General features: G+C 49.3%; 1 long non-coding RNA gene across 1 annotated transcript in view; it reads right to left on the bottom strand.

Annotated features, from left to right (window-relative positions):
* Window positions 1-6709: 6709 nt before the first annotated feature.
* LOC122902056 overlaps window positions 6710-22378 on the bottom strand; it is a 151177-nt gene continuing 135508 nt past the window's right edge. Inside the window, exon 3 of the long non-coding RNA XR_006383734.1 lies at window positions 6710-6727. This is a non-coding gene — a long non-coding RNA (uncharacterized LOC122902056). The remainder of the gene's footprint in view (window positions 6728-22378) is intronic.

Below are 22378 nucleotides of genomic sequence, written 5' to 3'. Positions count from 1 at the left end.
GTGAATTCTCAACCAGGAATGAATTTTCATGTTCACTCGACTCGACATTCGTCTGGTCAGAGGACCTGAGATCTTAAGGCTCTCCCTCTCCTCCGACTGCTCTTCTCCCCTCTGCAAATCGGAATGAAATACACCCACGTAACTAATAACAAAGTACATCAACGTGCCCCAAGGGGCGGGGACTTCCGTCCACTTCTCATGGGAGTGTAAATTCATCCCCGTTTGCAGAGAGTAACTTGGGCAGGCCATTGACATTGTCCCCAACAATGTCCAGACTCCTTGGTCCACCAATGCTGCTGCAGAAAACCTCACCTTAAGCCAATCCGCTGGAAAAGAGTAAAGATGACCAACCCTACCTTTTCATTGGGGTTTGAAGTTCAAAAGTTAAGAATTAAAAACGAGATTGCTAATGAAGGCGCTGTTCTGATGGTCTCTCTGGATGTGTTTTTTAAAAGAATCCTGTAACTTAGGGGCTTAAAGCAGCCGCAATTCCTTGTTTGGCTAATGTGTTGGCCATGTGGGTAGGTTTGGATGGGGATGCCTCCCTCTCGGCCACCGCAGGCTCTGCTGGTGGACACAGAAAGCTCAGGGCTGAGCGGTGGGGAGCTGTGGTCTTTGACACGGCGTCCTCAATACAGCAAGCTAGGCTTGGGAGGCTGGCGTCTTCAGTGGTGGCTCAAGTCTCCCAAAGCAAATGTTTCAAGCAACAGAAGGAACGATGCTCAGTATTACTTCTGTCTTCATCTACTGATCAAACTCCCAGAACAACACACCTCGATTCAGGGCATGGGGCCACAGACCTCGGCCCTTGATGGAAGGTACAGCTAAGGATTTGGGGCCATTTTTAGTCCCCTGTGATCCATTTTGTTGCAACCATATGATGCCATGTTATGGCATCAGTAAAAATAAGGCTAATGAAGAAAGTTGAAAGGCACAGAGGAAGGTTTAAAAGAAGAAAGTTCTAGAACAAAATATTTCTAGACAACCAGATCCAAATACCAAGATGCGATCTCTGTTTGAGGAGGAAGCTTCATTGTTATCGTCACATTTTTTTCTGTCTTCTAAGATTTCCAGAGGCTCTGCCCAGCCCATAGGCTTGCTGGGTCTGGCTCTCACCATGATTCTCAGCTTAAGAAAGTCTGTGTTCAAATCAGTTTTTTCTGCCTTCTACGAGGAATTCCAGTCATCTGCAGCACCCGCTGACTCGTGGGTTACTGACAGCCCCTTTGGGGCTGGTGTAGACTTCTCAGTTTGCCATGGCCCCCAGCCGACCTGCCTCCTGCATTTATGGTACCTGTGTGCCCCCACCCCTGGGAGGGTGCATTTGAGTTTGCAATCACAAAACCATATTTGTAACTGAAAACCAGCCATCACAGCCTCATAAAACAAATCTATGGGGAAGCACAGGGGGATGGGGAGAGAAGAAAGTCACCTTTGGATACAAAACAGCCGTGATTTCCCTACAGCTTGTCAGACTGGTCCTGATCCAGTCTCCTGCTCCCAGTAACATCGCCGGCTAATTGTGCCGCAGACACAATATTTAAATATTTAATACTGTTTTAACTTGATTTTAACTTTTTATTTATTTATTTATTTATTTTTTTAGAGAGACAAAGAGAGCATGAGCAGGGCAAGGCAGAAGGAGAGAGATAATCTCAAGCGGGCTGCCCGCGCAGCCCAGAGACGGACACGGGGCTCGATCTCACGGCCCTGAGATCAGAGCCTGAGCCGAAACCAAGAGCCCAGCACTTAACTGACTGCACCACCCAGGCACCCCTTAAGCTGATTTTAAATGAAATTCTCTTTTAACTCAGTTTTGTCCTGTGCAATTCCATCTGAGAAATCATGGGGTTTGTAAGCGGTATGCATGCCTGCACGCATATGTGAACAACACACACACACACGTACAGATGCACACACACACATACCATAGTGCGCTAGAACGGGATGCAGAGCTAACGAGAGCCACTGTTCCCTTTTCAACGATCCTGGGAACCAGCTGTTACATACAGCTGTGAGGAAAAATTAAGTTATATTAGCTAGCGATTGAGTAATTTTTTTTAAAGATTTTTATCTATTTATTTGATAGACAGAGAGAGATCACAAGCAGGCAGAAGGCAGGCAGAGAGAGAGGGGGAAGCAGGCTCCCCACTGAGTAGAAAGCCCGATGCGGGGCTCAATCCCAGGACCCTGAGATCATGACCTGAGCTGAAGGCAGCGGCTTAAACCACTGAGCCACCCAGGCGCTCCCAGCAATTGAGTAATTTTAAAGACAAAGGTAATAAATACTCGGAACCCATCCTTTCCTCATTATCATGCCCCATTTTATTATTATTATCCCCGTGTCTGAGGTCATCTGCACCTGTTGTATCTGTGTGATGGAAATACTTTATCATAGCATGCTACAGCACATTTCTTCCCAGCTCTGGGTTTGGGGACATAGCGACAGCGTGAAGCCGACCATGGAAGTGGTATTTATACCCTGGACTTTGGCAAATGCTCCAGACCAGCGCTTTTCTTCCCCTAGAGAGAGGATTATTATCTTTTTTTTAAATAAGATTTTATTTATTTATTTGACAGAGAGAGAGGCAGTGAGAGAGAATGAGAGAGAGAGAGTACAAGCAGGGGGAGCTGGAGAGGGAGAAGCAGGCTTCTTGCTGATCAGGGAGCCCCATGCGGGGCTCGATCCCAGAACCCTGGCATCGTGACCTGAGCCAAAGGCAGACAGACGCTTAACAACTGAGCCACCCGGGCACCCCTGGAGAGAGGATTGTTAAACGTTTACCAGCACACCACATCTTTGAGTAATTCTTAAATACATACCATGCGTGTAGAATAATCTATAATATGAATATATTTCCCCTAATACATACTAAAGCCACAAACGGCCACAGATTTTAAAATAAATATATACATGCATATATATATGTATATCTCCATGCATATAAATATATGTGTGCACAGACCTGTGTGTGTATACATCCTCCTACACCCCTAAAAGATCATGGGTTCTATGAGAGAAGATGGGCGGTATTGACACTCACCTGCCTGATAGTCCTTTACTAGGGAAACAGGCCCAGAGAGGTGAGTGAGTTGGCTGAGACCACACAGTGAGAGCAAGACCAACCACAGCGCGTGGGTGGCTCAGTTGTTTGAGCGACTGCCTTCGGCTCAGGTCATGATCCCTGAGTCCCAGGATGGAGTCCCACACTGGGCTCCCAGCTCCATAGGGAGTTTGCTTCTCCCTCTGACCTTCTGCCCTCTCATGTTCTCTATCCAATAAATAAATAAAATCTTTTTTAAAAAGACCAACCCATCTTCTGTCTGGGGTCCTCCCTATCCCCAGCCTCACTTTCTTCATTTCCCTCTGTCCAATACTGCCTCCTTCCGTGGACCCAAGTCACATCCCTGAAGCACGCTGTTCAGAAATGGCTAGAACAAGAGAGAGCGGCCCGAATGAGGGCGGAGGGGAGGGTGTTGGGGGGCTAAAAGGGTCATCAGAAATTCACACAATTAATTACACAATGCTGGGGACACAGCCATCCGGATAACCCATTGGTAAGGATGGTAGGGGGCCTATTCCCCCCTGGGGCCCCTGTGGGTTACCGCAAGCAGAGCTCAATGGTCCACCTCCCCATCAATACCCACCCCAAACCCACGTAAATATTTGATGCAAAATTAAAGCCCGTTTCCAACTTGTATGAGCAGTGCGCAGTGTCTGCTGCTGCTGCCGCTGCCGGGCGCCCACCGCCCCCACCATTTCCCAAGGAGCCCCCCGCCCTCGGCCTGGGCAGCCTCGTCCTCCATCAAGCCGAGTGCATTAGGACAATTAGCACCAGCCCACTGGCGCCAATTAGCAACCAATAGTGTCTATATTATGGAGAGGGGGCGGCGGGGGCGCCTGTGTCTCCAGCCGGCCTTCACACTCAATTACATTAAGTGGAGGCTCCGAGCTGCGGTCGGTTGGTCGGGGGGACGGTTGCTGGAGTAACTGTGTCTTCTCCGGGCCGCAGGTGATCTTCTCCCTGGCTCCCTGATCCGGGCCTGACTCCCCTCCTTGTCCACTTCCATCAATACACACTCCTTCAAAAGGCAGGAGGGAAGGAGTCACGGGGTGGAGGCTGCTGTGGTCTGGAGAAGCAGGAGAAACTCGTGGCGCTAAGTCACAAGATGGATGATTCATTCATTCCTTTGCTAGACAAATATTCACGGAGGGTCTCCTGGGTACCTGGCAAGCTTCCGTCGCCAGGTTTGGCTACATGATTGGCACAGCTCAGTGCAAAAAATGCAAACAGGAGAGTCATTATTCAAAAATGACTAAGAACTTCAAAACGATGGCCACAGAGCATTAAGCCAAGTGCGGGGTCCTTCTGAGCAGGAGATCTTCCAAGCACGGGACCCTCAGCAACCACACAGCTGTGTCATCCGTGAAGCCAGGCCATCTGGGAGTTGGGGTACAGGAGTGAACAAACTTGAACAGAAATGTCCGCCTTCAGGCACCTCATATTTTAATGGAAGGAGACAGTCAGTAAGTAGTAAACACAACGGATTAGTATATTAGCTAGTACATAAGGAAATAGTAAGTGCAGGAGAAAAGGAAAACAAAAACAGAGCATAGGAAGAGGGGTCGGCGGGGCCAAAAGGAGGGATTGAGGGACAAAATTAAATGAGTCCTGGAAGAGGTCTCATTGAGACAGAGAGATTCAAGCAGAGATTTGAAGGAGGGCTCACAGAGTGAGCCCTGTGTATATCTGGGGAAAGAGCTTTCCAGGAAACAGCCAGTGCAAAGGCCCTGTGGCAGAGGTGTTTTTGTCACATTCAAAGAGTGGCAAAGAAGTCAGTGTGGCTGGAGCAAAGTAAAGCAGAATGGAAGGAAGTGGATTATACAGGGTCCTATTAGCCATTATGAGGACCTTGGCTTTTACTCTGAGTGGCTCAGGGAGCCTCGAGAAAGGGCTAATAGCAGAAGAATGAATGCACTAAACATATCCCTCACAAAGTTGTGTTGGGACCAGACAGTAGGGAGGGAAACAAGAATATAGAGAGACACATGAAGAGTCCACCCCAGTGGTTGACCAATGTTCTCTGGAAAGGGCCAGATACCAAATATTTCAGGCTCTGTGGGCCATATGGTCTCTGCCACAACTGCTCAACTCTGCCCCCTATAGCACAAGACCAGCCAGAGTCGCTATGTGGACAAATGGGCATGACGGTGTGCCAATAAAACTTTACGGACACTGAAATTTGAATTTTGTATTACTGTCATGTGTCATGAACTATTATTTTTCTTCTGCTTTCGTCTCCAACCATCGAAAAATGTAAAAACCAGTCTTAGTCCGCAGCATACCAAACAAACAAAACAGATATGAAACCCCCCCTAAATGGAGAAGACAGCAGGAGGTGACAGTGTGAGGGAGGGGCAGGAGAGGGAGGTAACAATCATTAAGAGCTGTTTATTAGTTATTTAATGGGGTATTTCATATGTCCTCATTTCTTTATGAACATCATTTCCCTTAGTACTTACAGAAATGAGATCGACTCCATTCATGCCTCAACCCATTCCACAGATGTGGAAACAGAGTCTGAAAGGAGTAAAGCATTTATCCAAGATCACCAGCTCAGAAGTGACAGACATAGGCCTTTCCCACTGCAGAGCCCATGTCCCATATAGTGTTAGTGACTCTCCCCACACTGATTCTGAAATCTTATCTGAAGCCAGAAACTTTAAAACACAAAGTGGAAGCCTTCCCAGGTGCACATTTGGGCTTTCACTTTAGTTTCAATATGGGCTCAGGGGTGCGTGTTTCGACAAGCCTCTCCCCCTCTCTGTGCCTCAGTTTCCCCATCCCTGCAATGCAGAGCTAGAACGGGAGCCTTTCCTAGGTTCCTTCCTGCCCTCAGGTTTGCTGACACGGTGATGCTTCCAGCTTATGAGCCAAGCAGCCTGGGCGGGGACAATGCAACACCCTTAGGAAAGAGTCAATTTTCTCTGTAAAGACTGGAGATTATTTATGTCTTTACACAGTGCTTGATTTCATTAAGTGCTTTCTGATCCTTAGACGCCAATCCCAGGTGGAGGCCAGAGGCCTCCAAGAAAGCCCTCGTCAAGCAGAGGCAGGAATCCGAAGAAGCTGGAAGATCCGGGGCAGGGATGAGCGTCTGCTAGAAGCTCAGTCCTCCCCCTGCCCACGTCGAGCGGACTCTCCAACCCCACGCCCCCAAGAACTGCCACTGGGTCACCTTGTGCTGGCCTCCAGTCTCAGGAGGAACCAGGCATTTGCCAACCCCCCGTGTGCACCTGGCCAGGTGGAAGGATGGGGCAGTACCGGCCAGACAGGACCTACTGCCCTGGGGGAGCATGCACACCAGCAGGGGGGAGATGTGACTTACGTGCAAGCTTGGAATCAGCCCCCGGAGCTCCTCAGCGATGGCCCAAGGCCAAAGGGGGTCAGTTGTGGAGTCATTCAGCATGTGATGGCCACTCTGTGCCAGGCACTGGAGGTCATGTGGTGACCAGAGGCAGGATCTCCATCCGCCTGGAATGTTCTGTCTGGTAAAGTCCGTGGGGGTGGAGGACACTGGAGATGTCTTCTCAGGGAGAAGACTTGAGCTTGGTTTTGAAGAAGGAGCCCTTCATGTGTCCACTTGTACGAAGCACCTTTGATGAGCAGGCGCCGTTCCAGGTGCTCCGCGTGGCCGCGGTGTCATGGGTCGATGACCGTGAACCCTAGTAGGAAAGATGTGTATTCCTTCTTGGCCTCCCCCAAAGGAAACTAAAAGCCACACACTGAAAAGTGACTCATCTACAATTTGTCAGTAAGGCCTCCATGTTCTGGGGCCATCTTTCATGCAGAGGGCAGGACAGCTGGTGACAAGAGATGGGGAGGTAGCATGGTCTGTAAGAACGGGGAGTTCACATCTCGATGTCCTAGTGTCTCCCGGTGCCTGTGGGCAAGACTCTACCGTCCCAAGCCTCAGTGTGTTCATCTGTTAAATGGGAAGGGGGGAACTCTTCCCATTTGGGTCACATGGAGAAAAGACTGAAGGAAGGTGGCAATTTTAATAATACTCGTTGCGGCTTCTGCTGAGCACCTAGGATAGTCAGGTACCCTGCTAACCTTCCCCTGCCAGCCGCCTTTCCAGGGGAACTTGGATCAGCCCTATTTTACAGATGGACAGACTGAGGCTCTGCAGAGTAAGTGTTTTGCCCAAATTCCTCACTCAGCCAGCAAGGAGCTCAGCCAGCATCCGTCAACCAGAAGCCAGAACCCGTCCAGCCTGACCCACATATGCCACAAAAAAGACTCAAGTGTTTAAAAAGTCCTCTTGGATAGGGGCGCCTGAGTGGCTCAGTGGGTTAAAGCCTCTGCCTTCGGCTCAAGTAATGATCCCAGGGTCCTGGAATTGAGCCCCACACGGCATCGCATCAGGCGCTCTGCTCAGCAGGGATCCTGCTTCCTCCTCTCTCTCTGCCTGCCTCTCTGCCTATTTCTGATCTCTGTCAAATAAAAAAATAAAATCTGAAAATCATGTTTGTTAAAAAGTCCTCTTAGATAAACGACTCTTGATCTGGGTACACAGCCTTCATCCTGACAAATGTCACTCTTCATCATCTGCTTTTGTTCTGAGTGTTAAGTGTGGACTTTTGGGGAAGTCACTGAAAACTGCTGTTGGCTTCTCAATTCATTTAGGAGTGGAGAGAAGGCGGCCTCCAGCCGGGACACTGTTCTCTTCACTGGCTGTGTTAGCTCTAGTCCTCCAGGATGCAGGTATCAAGAAGACAGAAATCACACTAGGATTTTTTTTTTTTTTTTTAAATCTTCGGGGAGAGGCCTGTGAGAAAAAAAATCAGGAGGGAGCACGAAAGGCTGAGAGCCAGTCAGATGGAAAGCAAGCCTGACCCTGCGTTGGAGACAAGGAGGGAAGGCTGGGTAGCTAAACTCCTGAGCACTCTGTGGAAGCTTCCACGAGGTATGTGAGCCAGGGTTGGCTCCTGGAGCAGTCCTAGGATCTTTGCAGCTCCCACTCACTGGCTGGGAGAAGCCCGCGGGTAGCGTGGCCTCCTGCAGGTGTGACAGTGGACGGGGGGCGTCAGTGATGGGAGCTCTGCACGCACCTGCCAGGGCCCTGGGGATGCCAGTGGGTTTGAACCCTTGCGGCCATGCAAAGAGCCAGCCGTCTGGGGATGGGAGAATGGTCCTCTCCCCCTGGCCTGATGACAACAGGTTTACCCATGATGCCACACCTCTGTGTGCCTTCCTGGTGCAGACACACCTTTCCTTTCCTCTGGCTACATTCCTAAAATTAATGCAATCTTGGCTTAAGAAATCTCCTTCAGTCCAGCCAGGCAGGCACCTAGTGAGGTCACGTTTGGTCCCTTCTGACCCTTTATCAGACAGCAGCTTTCCAAACCACGCAGCCTCAGAAATCACACCACAAAGGAGCAGCTCCCAGCCTACCTCCAAGCCTCAATGTTTCTACGTGAGAAATGGAGCCATGCAACCAGAAAGGCAGGGGCATGAGTGCCTGATGGAAAATGTCAGCACAGAACAGCCTCTACCCCTGCCACCAATCAGGAATTCTGGGTGTTGCTGAACATTTCTTTCTTAGAATGCATCCCATTTGCAGATGGTGGATGATCTGTGCCACAGTTTGTTGAAGAATCCAGTGGCAAAGGTTTGGGCCTCTCGTGTCCTCCCACCTGGGTTTGTATACCAGTGGTGTCAACTCATCTCTCTGTGCCTCAGTTTCTTCATTAGTCAAAGGAAACGAATAGAGTGTCAGCTTCATAAGGCTGCAGTGAGTCAGCTGGGGTCATAGGAAGGGCAGAGAACAGACACTCTGTAAGATAAGCCCTTCCCTGTTAAAATGCTTGCTGCTCCCTAGGAAGAGATGAAGATCCCAGATTCAGACGGACAGAGTAAATAGTGTGAAGGCAAAGAGGCAGAGGGAGTAATGCAAGTGGGGTGGGAATTTCAGGCTGGAGCCCATGCAGGCTTGACCTCCTTGAACTTGGGCCCCCGTGGATCCTGGGGGCGTGGGTGCTACCCTGCTGATCCCCACTGCACTCCCTTCCGCCTAAAGCCTCTGCATTCTCAAATGGTAAGATCCACTCTCAGAGCCCTGGGCTCACTAGGGAAAGAGCAAGGGGATGAACACACCTCCTCCTCCCCCAGGACAGAGCCTCGGATGCTGTCCTCTGACCCAGCCCCGGCTGGGGACTCTCCAGCACTTTCCCAGCCAGAGCCCCAGATGCCCGCAGCTCACCCTGAATCCCACCTTCCTGCTCAGTCTGGGATGAATACTCATTCATCCCACCTGTGTGTCTTCTGTGTATCAACAGGCTTTGTTCAGCACGTATTTCTAACTCCCCACAACCCCGGGGAGCTCTACCATCGTCCCTTCTACACATAACAAAGCTGTTACTATAAAACAAGCTAACCTGATCATGTAGCCAAACCCATGCTTTTCCAACTAAGTGTTACCATCCTAATTATAACATGAAAGAGGAAGAGGAGCCCTGGGGTTCTTCGTGCTTATTAGGTGCCAGGCACTGTTGTAGATGCGCCTGCTGCATTGTCTCGCTTGAATTTCAGAGCAAGCAATGCAGAGGAGAAAACTGACGCTCAGAGAAGTCAAGTAACTTGGCCAAGGTCACACGTGTTTCCACTTCTGGCCAAGTAGCCAGGCTTTCAGCCCCAAAGGCCTCCGACAAAAGGCTGATGGACTAAGATGTCCCCGTCGGACAAGGTCTTGGCTAAACATCCATCCCCAAAGGCCCAGGAGAAGGAGCTGGTGGGCAGAGATGCCCCAGTTCAATCCAGTCGAACTTCCATCTTGCCTTTGCAAGGACTCAAGGCTCAAGGGCAAAACACTGGCTAACTCTGCAGGCCGGGGCAAGGACGAAAGAGAACTAATTAAGATTGAAAGCAAGACAGGGACCCCGAGCACTGCCTCCTTTTACTTCAGAGACACCCAACAGCCCTGTATCTCCCCGGTCCCTTCGCAGACATCCCCCATGGCATCTCCAAGAGACTTGGATGCACCACAGTAAGACCTTCCTGTCCAAGTCGAGGAAGGACCCACCCTGAAGAGAAGCTCATTTAAGATGAATGAGCAAACGCATGTATTAAAATCAAACATCATCCAATGCTAATATCCTTGGGTGTTAATGTCTGATGATCTTAGTTGCTCCAGGATCCACATCGGTCTTGGTGGGCATCAGGAAGACATGTGATCCCAGTGAACGGCTATACCGATCATATGGACTATGGCCTTATTCAGTCACCGAATGGCTCATTCACTCACTCATCCTCAAGACAATGTCCAATTGCTTCCTTTTTTTTTTTTTTAAAGAGAGCGAGTGAGAAGGGATTGGGGGTGGGGTAGGGTGGAGAGGGAGATGGAGAGAGCAGGATCCACACCCAGGGCAGAGCCCAACTTGGGGCTCAGTCTCATGACCCTGAGATCATGGCCTGAGCTGAAATCAAGAATTGGGTGCTTAATTGACCGACTCACCCAGGTGCCCCCCAATTCCTTCCTTTTTTCATTCATTCTCAAGACTTATTCCCAAACACCCCTTCCACGGACTTTATGTACAGTTATAATTTTGTAATAATAAAAAAGACAACATTCCCTAGTCTTCCCTGCTGGCCTGGGAAGCAGATGTAATGCCTGGAGGCACAGCAACTATCTTGTGACCATGAGGCATTAAGAACAAATGACATATCACAGGGGATTCTTGAGCTCCTAAATTAATTCCAATACCATCTCCTTCTGGACTTCTCATTATGTAAGGAAAATAAACTATTGTTTATTGAAGTCATGTAAGAGTTGACTCTTCTCTTAATTGTATCCAAATATACTCCTAGTGTAAGTGCTTACTAAGCCCTTCCCCCTCAGGGAGCTCCTGATCTAGTTAGGAGAGAGTAGAAAGAAAATAAAAGAAGTAACAGTAAATTAAGTGCTATGCACCTATGGTTCTGTTGTCATCATCCAGAGAAACAGAGACAAGGTGCCAAACCCATCCCAAAGTTCTTCTCATTTCCTCATCCAAAAGTCCTTGACTGTAAGAGAGCTCCCTACAGCTGGAGGCTCAGACTGTCCCTGCTCTGGTGTGCCCAGCCTGCTTCCCTCCTGCAGGGACAAATTCCAGAGTTCATACCACATGCAAGGAAAGTCTTTCTAGATTATCACACACCCAGGTTGACTCAGGCTTTTGATGCATAAATCCACTTGGTACACTTCTCTTGTCACATGTTCCGACTTGGTCGTTTTCTTTTCCTCCTCTCTAATCGAATGACAAAGCAATTTCTCCCGTCTCTACTGGCCCACGAGGACAAGACATCTTTCCATCTGAGCCCTGGGTCAGTCCCTTGGTTCCAACACGTGCGGACCCTTCTTAAAGTCACAGGTAGGAAAAATGATCATGGTTGCAGATTTGGCGCCCGATAATGAGGAGAGAAATGGTGATGACTATCCCTATTTCAGTAATAACCACAAACATCTACGGAGCAGTGCCACGTGGCCCAACCCAGCAGAGCCCTCACACTCCTGATCTCCCAGAGAACGTGAGCTCATGGCAAGCGGGGCTTATGCATGTCCTCTTCAAACTGTGCACCCTGTGCCTGGCACACACTAGGTCCTCAATAGTCACCTAGCAAGGAAATCCTCACCCCAACCTAATGAGGTAAATATGCAGATCAGCCCCACTTTACAGATGAAGAAACTGAGACTCGAGAGGAAAAGGAACTTGCTGAGAAAGTCACAGAGCTGAGAAGTGGCAGAGCTGAGATTTGAACTCAGACGGTCTGTGCTCCAAACACTAGCTTCACCACCGGGGCTCAGGGCCATGTTTTAGCATGGGACACTTTCCCATGCGCTGGGACACTTTCAGTGAAATTTAGGTCCAACAAAGTACAGGGACCGTGATACTAGCTAAGGGCCTTTATTTTTACTCGACTGAAACAAACAAACGAAAAAAGATCATCGCCAATTCTCTGCTGCTTTTTGTAAGAACATCCCAACATCCCAAGCCACAGAGGGAGGGGACATGCCACTCAGAAACTAGGATGTTGGGAAGCTCACTTTTTCAGAGCTGAGTCGAAGGCAATTACCCAGATGATCAAACAGCTCTTCACAAAGGATTCTGTGCAGGCTTCGTTTGAATAGCAAACCCCTATCCCTCTGACTTACGGATTCATTCATTCGATGCACGTTTATCCAGCCTCCCCTGTATGCTAGGAACGGTTAGAGGCACAGAGGCTAGAAATGTGAGCAAGAGGGACAAAATCCCTGCCTTCAGAGCATTTAAACCCTAAAGGGGAGAGACACATATGTGGCAGGCTATGGAATGTCCCCTGCCAGAGATAGCCACATCTTAATTCCTGGCACCTGTAATGTTACCTTAGATGGAAAAAGGAGGAGTCTTTACATAGGTGATTAAGTTAAGAATCTTAAGATGGGGAGATTATCCCTGGATTATCTAGGTGGGTTCTAAACACATCCATTGTAAGAGGGAGACAGAAAGGGGGATTGTACACACACAGAGGAGAAAATGACATGAAGAGGGAGCAGAGAGCTTCGAAAATGCGGGTCCTGAAGTCCGGGAGGGATGCTGACACAAGCCAGGCAGCCACCGGAAACTGGGAGAGGCAAGGAATGGATTCTCACCTTGGCCTCCGGAGAAGGCCCTGAGGACTCCTTGACTTTGACCCCAGGATCCTGATTGTGTATTTCTGACCTGTAGAAGCATGAGAGAGTAAGTATCTGCTGTGTGAAGCCAAGTTCTGGCAATTTGTTCCAGCAGGTCTAAGATGTGAATAGAGAATTTTAAAAATTCTGATAGATTCACGGCCCAGTGGCAGGTGCTGTTTAAACAAGACTCACCGGGCATGCGTCTTTCCAGAAGAATCCCCCTGCAGAGGGGACGCCCTTTATGCACTGGAAAGTCCAGTGGCAGCTGCTCAGCCCTAAGGAAAGGCTTGACCTCCTGACACCACTTTACTTCGCTCCTTGTGGCCACAACCCCAAGGCCACGGTGGAGCCTGGACGGGGCCTTCCGCCTGCTTCCTGTTTAAGCCGAGTGACTTCCCTCGCCAATTAGAGGTTTCCCCTTCAGCTGTTCCCGCTCTCCCCACACCTGCCGAGGGAAGCACGTGTCCGCCATTAACCTCTTTTTTGCACCACCGCCTTGTGTCACTTCATTGTTCCTGAGTTGGCCACCACTCTGCAGAAATGACCCCATTGGGGGATGTCTGGGGGAGACTGAGTGAAAGAGCTACACAGCCCTCTTCTGGGCAAAAAATGGTGGTCATCGTAGCTATCATCTACAGGGCACCTATTTCGTTCTCCAGCGGCGCCAGTAGTGGCCCAGGCACTTGCGGGGCGCGGTGGGGTACATGCTCTGGGAGCTCAGACGGGAGAACTGTGGCCCTCCGGCTCCAACCTGCAGACTCAGAACCTATAGTTTAACAAGACTGCCTAGCGGGTCATAGGCTAGTGAGGGAAAAGGTGTACTCAAAGCCCTGCCAGGGAGAAGACAAGAGGCTGGGGTTCATTGCCTTCCTTTCATGGGTCAAGGCGATTGGTAGTTTATTTATTTAGTTTAAGATTTTGTTCATCTATTTGAGAGAGAGGAAGGGGGAGAGGGAGAGAGAGAATCTCAAGCAGGCTTCACGCCCAGTGAAGCTTGATCTCAAGACCCCAAGATCATGACCTGAGCTGAAACCAAGAGTCCACACTCAACTGATGGAGCCACAGAGGTGCCCTGGAGATTGGTAGTTCCGATGCACCAGGCTAAGGGGAGCTCAGGCCAACACTGCCACGGGCAAGAGTGTGTCAGTTTTGTCATCCTCAATGTCCTAGGTTCCTGGTGGTCTTTGAAGGACTCCCCTGTGTCCACTCCCCACTCTTCTAGGAGTTGCCCTTTCTTTGGGGATCAGGACATGCCCACCCCAACACTTGGGGTCTCAGGGCTCAGAGGCCAGGAACATGCCTCTTGAAGACCTCTAACTACAAGCCATGAAATTGACCAAGGGTCCCAGTGCTGTCTGTGTGCTGGCGTCCAACTCTGCCCTCTCGCGGAAACCCCATTTCCTGGGGGCTGCCTCCAACCAGTGTTTGCAGATGGCAGTCACACTCCGGCAGGTCCACTCTCGGGAGGCACGGGACTCCAGTGACCACCAGATTTGGCTGGAGGACTTTCCCATGGCCTTGCCAAACTTCCTTAAACTCTCCGGTGGTCTAAGACACCTATACCCGGACTTCCCCCCACCTCTCACACTCCAAGGCCTCAAGATGCACACCCATGGACCTTCTCGATGATATATCCACCCTCCACTGAGACCCTACGATCCCCGACCAACCGCTCCTCAAGCCTACCCCAGGAGCACAGCAGGAGGTCTATGTAGACCCCGGAGGAAGACATGGAGCTATTGAGAGCATGGAATTTAGGAATCTAGATACCCAGAGCAAAGCCTCCCCCTTGGCTTTGTGGGCGTTTCCTCTTATGGAAAGGGACACAAACCAGAGTGGCAGAGTAGAGCTTTCTGAAGCACAGGGCCAGGACTAATGGTGGCATCAGATCCAGTTGTCCCTCTGCCTTAGTGCACAAAGCCAGCATAAGCCCCCTCCACTAGCCCTAAGGACAGGAGTATAGGCTAGGTATTAGCCAGTCAGTCTCCAAGTCCATCTCTGACCACAGATTGGCTATAGAAAGTCCTGTCTGGGAAAGCTAGGAGGGAAGTAGGTGGGATTGAGTTCCCTAGGGTGTTGACACCATCTTTCCTCAAAGAGAAAAGCCCCTGGAGCTGCCAGGGCCAGCCTAGCGGAGCCCTGTGATGAAGCTGACTCTGCGGGACACAGGACCCACCACCAGGAAGCAGTTAAAGCAGCTAAAGCCATTACCGACCTAGACCCTCCCGTCACATAGGTCCATCAGTCCCTCAAAACAGACTGATTCCAAACAATCATACATGACAATGGAGAGCAAAGAGGTGGTTGGCTGTCCTAAAACAAACAAACAAACAAACAAACAAACAAACCAAAAAAACCCCAAAGCTCACCAAAGAAGAGATCGGACTGCCAAAGAAGCAAAAGAAAAGATGCTCATCGTTACTAGTCTATGGGAACTTCAAGTTCAAAACACCATGAAATGCCGCTATACACTTGCTAGAAAGGCAAAATAAGAAAAAGATAAGAAGAAGCTGGCAAATATGAAGCCATGATGGGAGCAAAGCGACCTTCAGATGCTGCTGGTCACAATGCAAAATGCACAGCCACTTCGGGAACCGGTCTGGCTGTTCCACAGGTGGTTAAATGTCCTCTGATCAAGGGCGCTCACAATGCAACTCTTAGGTATTAACTCAAGAGATGTAAAACAGATGTCCACACAAAGACTCGCGTGTGAATGGTCACAGCGGGCTCAGTTGTAATTTCCCCAAACTGGAAGCAACCCAAATGTCCATCCAATGATGGAGGAATAAACAAAGTGTGGAATGGCCCTATGATGAAATATTGCTCAGCCATGCATAGGAACACAGTGCTGGTACCCACAACAACGTGGGTGAACCTCAAAAGCCTTACGCTAAGTGAAAGACACTGAGCACACAGAGCTACATACAAAATGATCCTTTATATGACCTGGAAAAGATGAAACTCTAGAGACAGAAATCAGATCAGGTATTGCCAGGGTGCTTGGGGCCCCAGGTAGGGTAGGAAGCATGAAGGAAATTTGTGGCAATGATGGAAGTGTTATGTATCTTGATTGTGTTGGTCACATCACATAAATATCTTTTGGAACTCATCAAACTCATCAGTGAAAGTATGTATTTCACTGGATGTAAATTATACATTTATACGCTTGACTTGAAAAAAAAAAAAAAAGATAAACCAAATGAATCCTACCGTGTTCATCTTGTGTTCTAAGCCCTTTCCTGGTATTCTTACCATTTTACTAGATGAAGAAACAAAGACACAGAGAGGTCGAGGAACTGGCGAGACATCACCCAGATGGTAGGTAGTGGATCTGGGACTTAATCCCAAGAAGCACAGATCTAAACCCAGGTTCTTAACCACTGCCCACCATTGCAAATGGGGGACGTGGATGTCAAATCATTTGCTACGCGCATCAGCAAAGTCAGGGAGGAGAGAAATGAGAGCAAATTGGGTAAGATTTTGTTCCAGCCCCAGAGATGCTGTTTCCCCCCAAGTTGCCGCTCCAATTCTTCTGGCTCGTTCTTCAATGCCAGCCAGCTCCCTCTGGGCCCCTAACTAGAAAGCCAGCAAGATTCTGCGCGAGAAAATGACTGCTTCCTAAAAGCACTCAGTGGATTTCCCCGACACATCTTGTCGGCACTCAGAATGCCTGTGACAGCTTCTCCTGAAATATTTTCCAGGTGAGCTCTCCGGCTGCCCCGGCCTGCTGGGCCTCCGATTACCCCCATTCCCACGCGGCTCGAACCGCCTGTTGACAAGGCTTTCACTCTTCCAAGGCCAGAACTGACCTGTCCCCACCTTGTTAGATCAAATGCAGGAGAAGGTGCTTACAGAGGGTCACTGGATGGTGTTAAAAGCCGATTTCTCCTCCTCTCAGCAATGTGAGCTGGAAGGTGGTGACCGGAGGGGAAGCATTAAGAGCAGTGTTCCTCCGGGTGCCATTTCTACTCAGTGGGCCTGGAATCGAGAGCGTTCCAGCAGCAGGAAGAACTCAGTGGGGGCGGCCCACCTGGGCTCTGGGCCTGATGTGTGGGAACACTGAATATATCGCCGGGTCTGGCTTCAAACTCTGGAGCTTTGGGACAGGTCACCGATGTCTACACTGAAATGTTCCTCCCAGCTTCAGCTGGAAAGATTTGCCAGACTCCACCCAAAGCCTCCCCCCAGGAAACAGCTGGATCCCAGCTTCAGGGACCCCTCAAGAATGACCAGAGTGAGAACATCTTCCAAAACGGGGAAAATACTGAACAACTCGATAAGGAGATTCATCACTCTGCCCCAGGTCTGTCTACTGTAAGTCTCTTAGAGCAAGATGTCAGCCTGGGGTGGGGAGGAACTGGAAATTCTAGTTTGAATGCCATTTTGGATTTGTCTAATCTCAAAATATTTTGTTTCTACTCTCTCCTTCTTCCTAGAATAGCAAACACGTTTCAGTTTGAGGGCCACATCTGAGGGATTGGTTGTGACTGCTTTAGGTTAAGCAGGATGCTGGGGCATGCACGGACTTGGAGGAAAAGAGTCTTGTGATTGATTAGTGATGTCTGCCACGGGTGAGGCAATGGCGGATCACAGTAGGCCTGACGCACATTTTCCATTCCTATTATATATACAAAAGGACATGACCACAGGAGGAGTGCTCCAGGAAAAAAAAAAAAAAAAAAAGTCCAAGAGAAATGTAATTTGGTTCCCTGGAAAGCACCAGAACTCTGAGAACTTGTGCATGAGAAGCAGAACAGGAGATACTGACTTCAGCTCAACCCCAGAGAGTTCGTAAGATGCTCAACCCATGCACAGTACAGTTTTCTTCTGAGAAGGACAGTTTCTTCTGCATAAAGATGTCATTATTGTGATCCCTGATCCTGCTACCTGGCCGCAACAGATCCATTAAAACAAAGTTGACAAGCTATAGGTACTTGGTTTTGTAAATAAAGTTTTATCACAACACAGCAGTGCTCATGTATTGATGTGTGATCTAGGAAGGCTTTTGCGCGCCAGTGACAGAGTCAAATCACCATGACAGTCACTGAATGGCCCACAAAGCCTGAATATTTACTATCTTGCCCTTCGCAGAAAGTCTGCTGACCACCGAATTTAAGAATTGCCACTTGAGCTAAAAACCATTTTAAAAAGGCTGATTGTAATAGGAGTTAGCCATCTATCAGTTCTCTTTGGGACAGGGAGAACAGGACAATGTCCTGTAAAGGCACACCGTATCAATTGGCAAAGATTTATCCCAGCTGGATTCCCTCTCTGTCCCCTCCTCTTGGTGAATGTGAGATGCCAGAGGAAATAGCTAGAATGACTGCTGGACCAGAATGGAAATGAGCCACTGGTCCAGTTCTCCAGGAGGCTTGCTCTGTACACGTGTCTCTATGGCTTCCTATGCTTCCACACTTCCCTGCCCTTCTCTAAAACAAACCCTCATCACCTAAAGGCTAAAGGGTCAGGTGATTTCTCTCTCATGTCACCTCTCTCAGCACCTGCCTCGTCCAGCATCTTCAGAAACAAGACCTTCATGGGACGCCGATGGAAAGAGTAGAATGATAGATTAGTGATGTCTGCTATGGGCAGTGGTGGGAGAGGGAACAATGCGTGCTGTCTGTTTGACAGCAAGGGTTTCAGTGAATCAGACGTGTCTCTTCTTTGCAACCAGTTTGCTCACCTGAGCTGAAGGCAGAGGCTTTAACCCACTGAGCCACCAATGCAGATTTAAATCTGCATTTAAATCCAGCTTTGTGTAGGTCAAAATCCTTCCCTTAAACATTCTTCTCTACCTTCTTCCTCAGAGAAGTTACTTCATTTCCTCTGTGTTTTGGGGGGGACTCCTGAGGCCTGAGAAATTCTATTTTAGGGCCCAGGTGATCCAGGGCCTGGAAAGGAAAGATCATGAATAAATTTGGCAAATGAGGCCTCCCCCTGTGTACTCTGAGCAGTAACCCTGAAAGACAGTGGCCTAGGGGGTAGGGAGTGAGGGGTGATGCGGAGGGAATTGGGCCAGGAATTTTTGAGATTTAAATTAATGTAGTCTCATAAAGCTCTGGAAGCCAGGAGAACTGGGGGGATTAGAATGATTTTTGCAACCAATATGGCGCACCTTTGCTGTACAGAGGTCTTCTGCAAGTCAGATTTCAGAGGGAAAGTTCACCGAGAGAGTGGGGGAAGGGCTGGACAGTGAGGTAATCTTCCATGTGACCAGAGGCCCGGAAGGAAGCAGGCACAGGTTGGGATTAGGACTTGGAAACAAAATGTAATTTCAGCTTCTTGTGGATAGTCACTCGGCCCTGTGGAACAGTGACCATGCAGTCCTGTGGCCCACAGCCAAGCCAGCTGAACTCCCTGGGCAGACACTCCCCACTGCATCTCCATAATGGGCTACACAAGAATAAAGGGGGTTGAGTGTTAAAGGAAAAAGTTTAGATTAGCTGAAAGGAGAGTCTCTTTCAAGGTCGGTATGAGTCGATGGAAAATTCAGCTTCTAAGTGGAAAGGCGGGAGCCCAATCCCCAGATTATAGGCTCCATTAGTGATGGATGCAGTAAGGGAGTTCTATGAGCCTAGCATGGTGTTTGCAGCATGAGTCTTTTCAAATAAGAAAAAGAGCAGGTGTTGGGGGGAGGGAGAGTTGCACAAGGGTGTGTTATTAAGAACAGAAGGATGTGTGTCAAACTCTGCCTTCCAAGGAAGAAGAGGGAAGGTGATGAGAAGGTGAGCAAACTGGTTGCAAAGAAGAGACACGTCTGATTCACTGAAACCCTTGCTGTCAAACAGACAGCACACATTGTTCCCTCTCCCACCACTGCCCATAGCGGACATCACTAATCTATCATTCTACTCTTTGACAGCAAGGGTTGCAGTGAATCAGACGTGTCTCTTCTTTGCAACCAGTTTGCTCACCACCTTCCCTCTTCCACTTAGAAGCCATATTGGTTGCAAAAATCATTCTAATCCCCCCAGTTCTCCTGGTTTCCAGAGCTTTATGCCTACCCCCTAGGCCACTGTCTTTCCTGGTTACTGCTCAGAGTACACAGGGGGAGGCCTCATTTGCCAAATTTATTCATGATCTTTCCTTTCCAGGCCCTGGATCACCTGGGCCCTAAAACAGAATTTCTCAGGCCTCAGGAGTCCCCCCAAAACACAGAGGAAATGCAGTAACTTCTCTGAGGAAGAAGGTAGAGAAGAATGTTTAAGGGAAGGATTTTGACCTACACAAAGCTGGATTTAAATGCAGATTTAAATCTGCATTGGTGGCTCAGTGGGTTAAAGCCTCTGCCTTCAGCTCAGGTCATGATCCCAGGGTCCTGGGATCGAGCCCCACATCAGGCTTTCTGCTCAGCAGGTATCCTGCTTCCTCCTCTCTCTCTGCCTGCCTCTCTGCCTACTTGTGATCTCTGTCAAATAAATAAATAACTTTAAAAGCAGATTTTACTCTCCACCAGCCATATGAATTAAACTCTCTGAACATCCGTTTCGCAAGTGGAACATTAATATGGCAATAACTAACAGAGAGTTTGCTTCCTACGGCTACTGTCACAAACTACCACAAATGGGGTGGCTTCAAACAACAGAACCTGATCCTATCACAGTTCTGGAAGCCAGACATCTGAGATGGAGGGGTTGGTTCCTTCTGAGGGCTGTGAGGGGGATCAGTGCCTCTCTCCTACAGCTGGGTGAGTGCCAACAATCCTTGGTGTTTCTTGGTTTATATACATATCACTCCCTTCTCTGTCTCCACCTTCAAATCGTCTTCTCCCCCGTGTCTCTTATTTTGTCCCAGTGAATGATTCCTGTCATCCCCTATGCTGATAAAACACTATCCTCTCATCTCAGATCCTCACCTTTAACTCTACCTGCAAAGACCCTTTTTCCAAATCAGACCATATTTAGAGATTTCAGAAGCCATTGTGGATATGTCTTTGGGGGGGGCACAATTCAACCCACTACAGTAGGATTAAAACAGATGAGGCATGTGGGAAATGGTTTTATTGTCATCGGTGCTTAAAGGGGCAGAGCTAGGCCCTAGATTGTGGAAAAAAATGATCCAAGTTCTCACCAGGGCCCAGACCTCTCTTAGCTGGGAATCTACCAGAAGTTGGGCCGGAGATGAGGACTTGGAAACAGGTAGTTGTATTGGTGATGGGGGCAGGATGGGAGCCAAGTCGGGGTGGAGGAGGTCAAGGTAATTCTAGGACTCAGGTTCAAGGGAGTGGAAAGAGCAAGACAAAGGAGAAGCAGAAGCCATGACAAGCATATCATTGAGGAGCTGCTGTAGGGAATGGGATTTCAATTCCACTGGAACCTCTGAGAAGGGTGTAGAATGCATCCCAGAGGGGTCCCTTCAGAGGACCAAGGGAATGCATTTAACAACTGCCCCCATTAGCCCCTCCCATTGAAGGTTCGGTTGAAGGTTGCCTTGGGACAGTCACTATTCCCTTGGCTTTTGGGCTACTCTAACTCTTGGCCTGAGCAGTCCCCGCAGCTGCACAGAGGGTGTGGCCCTTGGTGGAGCAGGACGCTGTCAACTTGAGTCCCAGCTTACCGAGGACTGTCCCTTGTTCAGAGATAGGCCCATGGGACGTGATGCGGGACAGTCCCAAACTCCCTAACTCCTTATCCAGTGCCGGTGCCTACACTCCTTCCATGATGAACTTACTTCTTCCATGATTTGATGGGGTTGAATTTTGTGCCCCCCCCCCCAGTTAGCCTTACCCCCTAAACTTGTGAATATGGGCTTGTTCGGAAATAAGGTGTTTGCGGATGTCATCCACGTAAGAGGAGACCATCAGAGTGGACCGTGATGCAGCATGACTGGTGTCCACAGACAGACTTGTACAAAGAGAAGCCGAGAAAGACCCCCACGGAGCGTGCCGTGTGACACGAGAGGCTTACTGGCAACCCCAAACACTAAGGGAAAGGCATGGAGCACATTTTCCCCCCAGAGCCTCCAGAGAGAGCAAGGCCCGGACGACACCTTGCTTTGGGACTTCTACCTTGCAGAACTGCGAGAGAATAAACCTGGATTGTTTAAGCCACCCCGTTCCTGGCACTAGCGCTACGGCAGCTCCAGGACACCGAGCCACATGCTCGGAACTCAGTTCCTGTGGTGCCTCCCCAGGGAAAGGGCTCACCAACCCATCACATAAGCCAGTTGGAGAGTCCTGGAGTGGTTCAAATCGAGCTCCCTGTCCTCACTGGTTTGAGTGGTAAAAGGGAGTGGTGTTGGTTGTAGCTCCCCATTCCTACCCACCAGTATTCTGCCCTCCCACTCTCCCCCAGCCCTGTTCCCGAGACACCTTCCTGCATGGCTCTTAGAGTTTGAGAGAAGGTCCTTCCCTCGGCAGGTGTGTCTCTCCATTCTCACCCCTTCGGGGCACCTGCTCTCACGGTGAACAGGACTTTGTGTCCTCCCACGCTGGGACTGTAGAGCATGTGGGCCCTTGGGAGTATCAAAATCTGTCCTTCCTACTTTCCTCTTGGAGAAAGGGAGCTTGATCATCTACCACACAGACCTGGGTCGTGCTCAGAGTTGGGGCAAGAGCCCTGGCTTTTTCCCTCCCATCCCTTTTCCTCTTCCTGTCTCCTTTCTGTCCTTGGCCATACCCTCCTTTCCTTGGACCCATTAGGGTCTTCATACCATCCCTTCAGCTTGTGGCTGGCTTATCATC

Source organism: Neovison vison, chromosome 3 (genome assembly GCF_020171115.1).
Source record: "Neovison vison isolate M4711 chromosome 3, ASM_NN_V1, whole genome shotgun sequence".
In the NCBI taxonomy this organism is placed as follows: Eukaryota; Metazoa; Chordata; class Mammalia; order Carnivora; family Mustelidae; genus Neogale; species Neogale vison.
Note: the sequence above shows the minus strand (reverse complement) of the source record. Positions and strands in the feature narration are given on the sequence as shown.